Source organism: Pristis pectinata, chromosome 2 (assembly GCF_009764475.1).
Source record: "Pristis pectinata isolate sPriPec2 chromosome 2, sPriPec2.1.pri, whole genome shotgun sequence".
In the NCBI taxonomy this organism is placed as follows: Eukaryota; Metazoa; Chordata; class Chondrichthyes; order Rhinopristiformes; family Pristidae; genus Pristis; species Pristis pectinata.
The window spans coordinates 96,724,632-96,735,142 of NC_067406.1; positions in this window are offsets into that span (position 1 = coordinate 96,724,632).

Genomic DNA, 10,511 nt, shown 5'->3' on the forward strand with positions numbered 1-10,511 from the left:
CAAATCATTGATATAGATGACAAATAACTATGGGCCTAGCACTAAGCCCTGGGGAACACCATTAGTCACGGGCCTCCAGTCCAAGAAACAACCTTCCACCATCAATCTCTGCTTTCTGCCATCAGTGCAGTTGTTTGGAGTGCTGAGGGGCAACATCGAGGTATGCATAACAAGTTTCAAATCAAACAATCCTACAGTTGTCAAGCAGTCCCACTTTATGACAGCATTACTGAGCATCCATAGAGTCATAGAACAATACAGCACAGATACAGGCTCTTTGGCCCAACAAGTCCACGCCAACTGCATTGCCACCCAGCTGGTCCCAATTTCCTGCATTCGGCCCATATCCCTTCAGGCCTTGCCCCTCCATGTACTACTTAAATGATACTATTGTACCTGCCTCAAACACTTCCTCTGGCAGCTCATTCCATATCCTCAGCACACTCTGCATGAAAAAGTTGCCCCTCGGGTCCCTTTTAAATCTTTCCCCCTCACCTTAAACTTATGCCCCCTAGTTTAGGACTCCGCTACCCTGGGGAAAAGACTTACCGTCAACCTTATCAATGCCTCTCATAATTTTGAACATTTCTACAAGATCGCCCCGCATTCTCCTACATTCTACGGAATAAAGACCTAGCCTGGCCAACCTCTCCTTATTACTCAGGCTCTCTAGTCCTGGCAACATTCTCGTAAATCTTTTCTGCAGTCTTCCCAGTTTAACCACGACATTCCTATAGCAGGGTGACCAAAACTGTACACGGTACTCCAAGTGCCGCCTCACTTGTACAACTGCAACATAATGTTCCAACTCCTATACTCAGTGCCCTGAATGATGAAGGCCAGTGTGCTAAATGCCTTTTTCACCACCCTGTCTATCTATGATGCCACTTTCAACAAACTATGCAGTTATACTCCTAGGTCCCTGTGTTCCATTACACTCCCTAGTGCTCTACCATTCATAGTATAAGTCCTACTCTGGTTTGACTTTCCAAAGTGCATCATCTCATGCCTACCTGTATTGAAATCCATTTGCCACTCCTTAGCTTACTTCCTGAACTGATCAAGATTCCCCCTATATTCTATGATAACCACTTTCACTATCAACACCACCTAATTTCGTTCATCTGCAAACTTGTTGATCAAGCCTTGTGCATTCACATCCAAATCATTTAGAAATAACGAATAACAAAGGTCCCAAAACCAACCCCTGTGGTACACCACTAGTCTCCAGTCTCCATTCCAAGAAACTTCAACCACCACCTTCTGCTTCCTATCTCTGAGCAAATTTTGAATCCCACAAACTAGCTCTTCCTGGATTTCTAACCTTCCAGACCAGCCTGCCACGCAGGACCTTGTCAAAGGCCTTGCTAAATAGGCAACATCCACAGTCCTACCCTCATCTACCTTTTTGGTTACCTCTTCAAAGAACTCAAAGATTCATCAAACACAACTTCCCACGCACAAAGCAATGCTGACTCCACCTAATCAGACTCTGCCTATCCAAAGGCTGGTAGATCCTGTCCCTCAGAATTCCCTTAAGTATATTCCCCACCACTGATGTCAGGCTGACTGGCTAGTAGTTTCCTGCCTTGTCCTTACTACCTTTCTTAAACAATGGAACGACATTGTTCTATGGTTCTATTAGCCACCTTCTAGTCTTCAGGAACTTCACCAGTGGTTAATAATGGCCTCCACAACTTCTTCTCAAGCCTCCAACAAGGTCCAAGGATGTACTTGGTCAGGCCATGGGGATCTATCCACCAGAATGCGCTGTAAGGCTGCAAATACCTCTTTCCTGGTAATATGAATGTTCTCCAAAACATCTCCACTAGTTTCCCTCATCTCTTGATTAACCATGATTGTCTCCTCAGTAAACACAGGAGAAATATTCGTTAAAAATTCCATCCATCTTTTGCGGCTTCAGACATAGGCGGCCCTGCTTTTCCATCACTATCTTAAAACTAATAGAATTATGGTTCTCCTAGTGCTTCTTGAATGCCACTTCAGTTACTTGCCTTGTCTCATTCCCTAAGAGAAGGTCCAGTATTGCATCCTCCCGAGTAGGTCCTTCTATATGTTGACTCAGGAAACTTTCCTGGATACACTTCACAAATTCCACCCCATTCATACCCTTAACACTCTGGGTGGCCCAGTTAATACCAGGGAAATTAAAATCTCTCACTAACACAACCCTATTATTACAACTATGAGCAATTTGTCAATACACCTGCTCCTCAAGTTCCCGCTGACTATTGGGGGAGGGGGGGGTCTAATATACAGCCCCACTAGAGTGACGCTCCCCTTTTTGGTTCTATGTTCTACCCATATGACCTAACTGGATGATCCTCCAAGGATGTCATCTCTAAGTACTGCTGTTACGTCCTCCCTTATGAAAAAGGCAACACCCCCTTCTCACTTACCTGTACCTCTGTCACGCCTGTAGCATCTGTATCCTGGAACATGGAGCTGTCAATCCTGCCCTTCTCTCAGCCATGTTTCTGTTATGGCTATAACATCCCAGTCCCTACGCTCTGAGTTCATCCGCCTTTCCTGTTAATCCTCGTGCATTGAAATAATGCAGTTTAACTGAGTATTCCTTTCCCCGCCTTTACTGTGCCCTGGCTATCCTGATTACTATACTTGCTCTCACTGGCTACTACTTTATCCCATGACTTGCTCCTGCTCAGAGTCCAAGCCCCCTGTCAAACTAGTTTAAACCTTCCTGTGTAGCACTAGCAAACTACCCTGCAAGGTTATTGGTCCCTCACTGGTTCAAGTACAACCCATCCCTCTTGTTGCCTCTACCCCAGAAGTGATCCCAATAGTCCAAGAAACTGAATCCCTGTCCCCTGCACCAGCTCTTCAGCCACATATTCATCTGGCTTATCTTTCTATTTCTGACCTCGCTTGCATGTGGCACTGGAAGTAATCTGGAGATCACTACGCTTGAGGTCCCACTTCTTAACTTCTGACCTAACTCCCTATACTCATTCTGCAGGACTTCATTCCTTGTTCTACCTATGTCATTTGTACCAACATGTACAACAACCTCCTGTTGTTCACCATCCCACTATAGGATTTTCTGCAGCTGCTCAGAGACATCCTTGACCCAGCACCTGGGAGGCAACACACCATCTTTGCATCTCTTCTGCGGCCTCAGAATCTGCTGTCTGTCCCCCTAACTATCCAGTCTCCTATCACTAATGCCGTGTCTGACTGCACCCTTTCCCTCTGAGCCTCAGAGCCGGTCATAAAGAAGTAATGATCACACCACTCAATGGTTAATTCCTCAGTCCTGTTGCAGGGTCGCAACTTGAAACATTGACCATTGCTCTCAAGATCCTGTGTGGTAGACTGGTCTGGAAGGTGAGATCATGTGGGATACACGATGAACGAGCAAATTGGATACAGTCACAGGGTGGTAGTGGAGGGTTGTTTTTCAGATTGGTGACCTGTGGCCAATGCTGTGCCGCAGGGATTGGTGCTGGATCCTCTGTAGTTTATCGCATATATTAACAATTTAGAGGGGAGTGCAGCTGGCATGATCAGTAAGTTTGCGGATGACACCAGAATTGGTGGGTGCTGGACAGTGAAGGGGGATATCTAGGATAAGGAATGGCAAATGGATTTTAACTCAGACAAATTTGAAGTGATTCCTTTTGGGAAGTTAAGCCATGGCAGGACATACAGTGAATGACAGATCCCTGGGGAGTGTCATGGAACAGACATAGAAAGTGGTGACACTGGTAGACAGGATGTAAAGAAGACATATGGTATGCTTATGTAAATCAGATGGAGCATTAAGTACAAGAGTTGTGACATCATGTACAGCTGTACAAGACATCGGTAAGACAGCTGGAATATTGTGTGCAGTTCTGGTCATCATATTACAGGTGATTAAGCTACAGAGAGTGCAAAAAAGATTCACAGTGATGTTGCCAGGACAGGAGGGCTTGAGTTAAAAGGTGAAACTGGATAGGCTGGGATTGTTTTTCCTGGAATGAAGGAGGCTGAGGGTATACCTTGGAGAAAGCAGGCGGTCAATGTTTCGGGTCAGGACCCTTCTTCAGGACTGAAGGTAGGAAAAGGGGAAGCTTAACATATAGGAGGGAAAAGCAGAGCAGTGATAGGTGGACAAAAGAGGGGAGGTGGGGTTGGCACAAGGTGGTGATAGGTAGATGCAAATAAGAGAGAGTGATAGGCAGGTGCAGGGGAGGAAGGGAGAGCAGAGCCACTGTGGGATGAATCAAAGGTAAGGAGAGAAAAAACACCACTGGTGCTGTGGTCTTCAGTCTCTGCCTATATGTCAGGAGTAGAAGTACATCCAGGTGATCGGACTTGCCAAAGGATGGACGCGGGGTGGCACGATAGGTATTCTTGATGATGGTGTAGCAGTGATCGAGTGTGTTGGCTCTTCAGGTTCCGCAGATGACATGTTGGTGGTAGTTTGTTAGAGACTTCTTCAAGCTGGCCTAGTTGAAGTCCCCTATGGTCATCGGGAAGGCATCAGGGTGCGCTGTCTCGTGACTGTTAGTCACGGCACTCAGCTCCTCCAGTGCCAGCTTGACATTTGCCAGGGGTGGAATGTGCACCACTACCAGGATGACAGCAGAGAACTCCCTTAGCAGTTAAAATGGACGACACTTGACCACCAGATGTTCCAGGTCGGGGGGGGAGCAGGACTGAGACAGAACCGTCACATTAGTGCACCACAAAGAGTTAATCATGAAGCAAACACTGCTGCCTCTGCCTTTACCTGATGCTGTTGACCAGTCCATGCAGTGGATGGTGAAGCCCTCGGGCTGAAGCACTGTGTCCAGAGTTTTGGGAGTGAACCATGTCTCTGAAGAGTCAAAATTGGAATTTTGTGTAATACAGTGAAATATATAAATTTGAATTGGCCCAGAGTTGTGTGAAGAAAAATTCTTTTGGGATCTTAAAGATGGAGGACTCTGGGCATAGGCTTTGGGTCTTAAGAATAGTTTAATCGCAAAGGCAAACGCAGGAACAGAATGAATGGGAACGAATGTGCACTCGCACGCACACAGACAAGAGATCGTGGAAGTAAGGGAAATCACAATGGGGGTGAGAGATACACACACACAATAAACAAGTCACAACTTATCAAGGGATAAACACTTCAATGCCTGAACACCTTGACCTAGACAAGCATTGGCTCTAACATTCCCTGGATTCTGACTAAGACGCTCCCAAACCTCGTGGTGGTGCACCCTCTTACCAACGGTCTCTGCAGCATTGTTTCACTATTCCTGGGGAAGTCGAAAGAGGAAGAGCCAGGAATGTGCAGCACTCTTTATAGTGTTGGAAGGCTGGGTGGAGCCAGACCAGACAGGCCAATGGTTTGGGGGGTGTCAAGGACAAAGGTGTTTACCAAGGCCAATGATCAGGCAGGTTCAGGAACAAAGGTGCTCTCCAAGGCCAATCTCTGCCCACACCTGATGGGTGGGGTGGAGCCAAATCTTGATTGACAGTGGTGTCACTTCTGATCCGATAAGCAATGCTGTCCTCTGACCAGAGGGGTCAGTGTTGTTACTGTCACGTGACAGCCATGTGCTCTCATACTACATTCCACCCTCGGAAGTTACACCACTCGCCAATCATGGGGAGAACTAAAACTAAGGAAAGAGATATGCGTCAAAATGTGGTACTAATAACTGGCAAGGATAGCACAAAATACAAAAAAGAACTATGACAAGTAAAATGAGGGCAGTGGCCCAGTGGGTGACAGTTGCCCAACATCCCCCCCCCCCCCCCAGTGACCCAAATGGCCACCTGTTTCCCCATAAGGTGTTGTGCTGGAGGAGCTGGTCCCTTGGTTCTGAGTTTTGGCCACCAAGTCCCTAAAGTGAGCAGCCAGGTTGGTGGGGTTGCTGGATTTATCATAGATAAAAGTGCAAAACATATGATTAACCCAATTGTTAAACATACAATACGAATATGGTTTCAATTTCGTAAATTTTTTGGATTGAATAAATTTAATTTGTCAAGTCCCATTCAATCTAATTTTTTCTTTCATCCATCCAGAGCTGACTCAGCTTTTTCTATATGGAAAAGGAAGGGAACAGTATGTTTTTGTGATTTATTCATTGATTTTCACTGTTTTTCATCTTTTGAATAACTAACAAATACAATTTGTCTAGATCACACTTTTTTCGATATTTGCAGATTAGAAATTTTTTAAAAGCTACTATACCCTCTTTTCCGACACCTTACAAAACTGAAATTACGGAAAAGATTTTAGGTCTTAATCCTTATCAGAAGGGCTTGATAGCAATAATCTGTGATTTAATTTTGAAAATACATCCAGAATCACTGGACAAAATTAAGAATGAATGGAAAGTGAACTCCAGACATCTATACCAACAGAGACATGGAATAAAATTCTTCATTTAGTTAATACATCTTTAATGTGTACCAGACACTCTTTGATACAGTTTAAAGTAGTTCACAGGACCCATATGTCAAAGGATAAACTAGCCTGTTTTTATCATCATATAAATCCTATATGTGACAGATGTAAATCAAATGTGGCTTCTTTGACACATATGTTTTGATCCTGTCCTCCTTTGGAAAAATATTGGAAAGACATTTTTAACATTATTTCAACTGTATTGAATATTGATTTACAACCTCACTCTATCACTGCAATTTTTGGATTACCAAGGATAGAGTCTGGCCATTTATCTGATTCTGCTTACCTTATGATTGCCTTTGTTACATTAATGGCCAAACGATCCATTTTGCTCAGATGGAAGGATCCAATACCCCCTACTACTTTTCAATGGTTCTTTCAAACTATGTCATGTTTAAACTTGGAAAAAATTAGGAGAGGTACTGTTGAACCTTCGCTTAAATTTGAATATATTTGGAGTCCATTTATCCAATATTTTCGCATGATATAGATCCCCTTTCACTAACTTTCTAATTTAAAGGAACGGAGTTGATGACATAATATTGCTCTTTTTACTGAGAAATTTCAGTCCAGGCTTTTTTTTTCTTTTTTTGTTCTTTTTTGAAATTTTTCTGTTTGGTTTGATATATTGTTTATAATTTTTCTTATTGATTTGGGGATTTTTTTTTCTTTCTTTTATATATATAATAAATATTTTTCTTTCCTTTCTTTTATATTATATTCATTCACTAAGAGATTGTTGGATCTACAGATTTTTTTATATAGTTTATTGTTTTCTATGATTATCCATGCCATGCTTGTTCTTCTGATCTCTTTGTATTACATGTACAAACATTGATGTTATATATTAATCTGTATTAATTTGAAAACTAATAAAAAGATTGAAAAAGAAGTGCTGTACTCCTTAGTACAGCACATGTACCGCCATCCGCAGCGAGTGGATCATCCAGGGCCGTCCAGGGCCGCTCTGCTGCCATCGTTGTTTCTCATGGGACAGTTTGGCTGTGTAATATGGGGGGCAGGCTATCATCTAGGACCTCTCTGCCTCCGCGATGGCCCTGCTGTTCCTGTGGCCGCTGTATGCCGGGTGTTCCCCCATTCATCGAGCGTGGGTTCAGGGCACCACAAACACTGGAAAGCAGCAACTGTACCAGCCCATGGGGAGCTGCGGGTAGGTACTGTAGCCGCAAATCCAGTGGGTCCTGTTGAGAGTTCAGGGAGCCCCAGCTTAGCAGCACCATCGGCAGTGGTCATGGAGGCACCCAGATACCAGTCTCACTCACATCCACAATGGCCAACTGAAAAGGTGGAACTGTACTCATTCTGGAGTCTACACCAGCATATCCTTGGCATACTCAGTGGCTGTGGAACGCTCTGAGGGCCGGGACTCGCGTGGAGGTAGAATTGTGTGAAGGGAAATACCAGCTCTTGAAATACCCACCCCATTCGGAACCTTTGGAAGGAATGTGCTGCAGTGGTGGTGGTGGGGGAGGGGGTGGGGACTGCCATCCGGTCCCCCCAAAACACCGATTCTCATTCTTTTTGCCGGCAGGTCAGACAGGGCTAGTAAAAGGGGACTAGTGACTCCCTTCCGCAGCACGGCTTGAATGGCCTTTGTAATATCTTGATGTCCCCCGGGCACCCTATACTACCGACTGCAGACGACCTTGGAGGGAGTGGGGACAACAACCGGTTCCCATTTGGCTGCCCCGACCACCACCGTAGCACGGGCGACTCCAAAAGTGCTTTGGTTGGTGTGTAGGGACTGTCACTTTAAGACATTCATCCCCATTATGCATTCAGGCAAGTCTGCAGTTAAGACAGCTACAGTTTGAGGAGGTTGTTTCCCGATGGCCATGCGGATCTTGACTTCCCTCGCGGGCAAAAGGGAACCACCCAACACCTCTGTCTGCATCTGTGGCCCCTTCCACACAACAGGTTTACCCGGGATGATGGTGTGTTGGGCACCCGTGTCGATGAGTACCATCCACATCTGCACGTTCCTTTTTCCCCAGTGTATTGCTACAGGTATATATGGCCTCAGGTCTCCCAGGCAGGAGAGGGCAGTGGAACAGATGCATCCTGTGGGGGTGGGGGGGGGGGGGTCTGCCACCCAGTGGGTGAAGGTTCCTGCTGGCGGACATGGGCTATTTCCTGCCTCAGCAGGTCCCGGAGCTCAGCCACGAGGGCAGGGGAGACTGTTTCAGGTGGGGGAGGGATGGAGGTAATATCAGTATCTGCAGGGGCAGCCCACGTGGTCTGGTGGTTGGGGGCGCCCCCTGTGTCGGGCTTGGACCCGGGCTGGCTCTGGATCTTCCTGTGGCTGGGCATCCCCCCCCCCGCCCGCAGAGCTCTTACCAGCGCACATGGAGAGCGGAGGTCGGGACCCTGTCTATGCTGGCGTGGTCCATCCCTGCGTGCAACGTCTAGGTATAGCTGCTTGCGCGTGGGATTAGGGGGTCGTGTCCCCAGCCCTACTCTCTGCTCTGCAGACCTGGGTGGGCTTCCCCTGCTGCAAGAACTCCAGCCTTTCCAGGAGGGTGATGGCGTCCTGCACGGTCTTCCCATTAGCCGGTCCCATGAGGGGCAGGACCACTGGCCTCAAATCGGGGCATGCAGTGGTGACCAGGTATCCTATTAGCGCACTGGTCACCATGGTGTTTTCTAACAACCCGCGATTGCCGGGCCTCTCATAGATGCCAGTCACCAGTGCCCATTCCCTGACAACCCTGGTGCCCTCACTGACCGTGCTCCACTGTGGTCGCCCGTATAAGTCCCATTCGAGGAGGGTAGGGTACCGGACCCTCACTGCGGTCACTATCCAATCCCACAGGATAGTGTTGTTCCCAGTCCCTCAATATGGCGCCCGCAGGGCATTGTTAATGCTCTGTAGGTCAGACAAGCTCCCTAGGGCGCTCGCTTCTTGGTGAGAGAGGCTCACATTGGGGGCCCCCTCATCCCACTGTTGGCGCAGCCATGTGGCCAGCTGTTCGCCCGGCCGCTGACGGTACCAATCCGCCAGCTGGGTTAGCTCCTTGATGGAGAAATCCCGGGTCTCCATAGTCTTGGAGGGTCCACGGGCACTTCCCCCTGAGGGGGCCTCATCCTGACTCCCCTCCCCTCTGTGGCGAGCCGTGGTGACAGGTCAAGCATGCAGGGGTTTGGGTGGGTAGGGGGGAGGGCAGGCGTGAGGGAGCCCCTGCTCTTTGGGCGCCCCCTCATCATCCGTATCCATCCATATATCCCCATCACATAGCCACGCGTCCAGCCTGTCGCCGCACCGGACCAGGGTTTAGATTTTAAATGGATCTGGCACCCCTTTGGCTCCCCTTGGCACTGGGGAACACTGACTGCTGGAGGAGGGCCGCCACGTGGTGTCCCAGATTTTCACCACGTGGATCTAACTGTTCGGCCCAGTCCACTGGCTTACCATGGTCTGCCAGCATGCTGGCCAAGCTCCCAAATCCCTCACTCTCATCTGTCCATCTAGGGATTCTCTCCTCTGTATCTGCGCTAGCCTCTTTCCCCCAGTTCCAAAACATTCTTCCCACATCTGTGTCCAGCCAAGATCTTCAAGACCTTGCTCGCAGCACCAAATATTGTGTGAGAAAGGTTCTTTTGGGATCTTAAAAATGGAGGACTCTGGACACAGGCTTTGGATCTTAAAAATAGTTTAATCACAAAGGCAAACGCAGGAACAGAATGAATGGGAACGAATATACACTTGCACACACGCAGACAGGAGATCGCGAAAGTAAGGGAAATCACAATGGGGGTGAGATACACACACACACACACAATAAACAAGTTACAACTTATCAAGGGATAAACACTTCAATGCCTGAACACCTTGACCTAGACAAGCATTGGCTCTAACACTCCCTCGTATATGACTAAGATGCTCCCAAACCTCGTGGTGGTGCACCCTCTTACCAATGGTCTCTGCAGCGTTATTTCACTATTCCTGGGGCAATCGAAAGAGGAAGAGTCAGGAATGTGCAGCACTCTTTATAGTGTTGGAAGGCTGGGTGGAGCCAGACCAGACAGGCTAATGGTTTGGGGAGTGTCAAGGACAAAG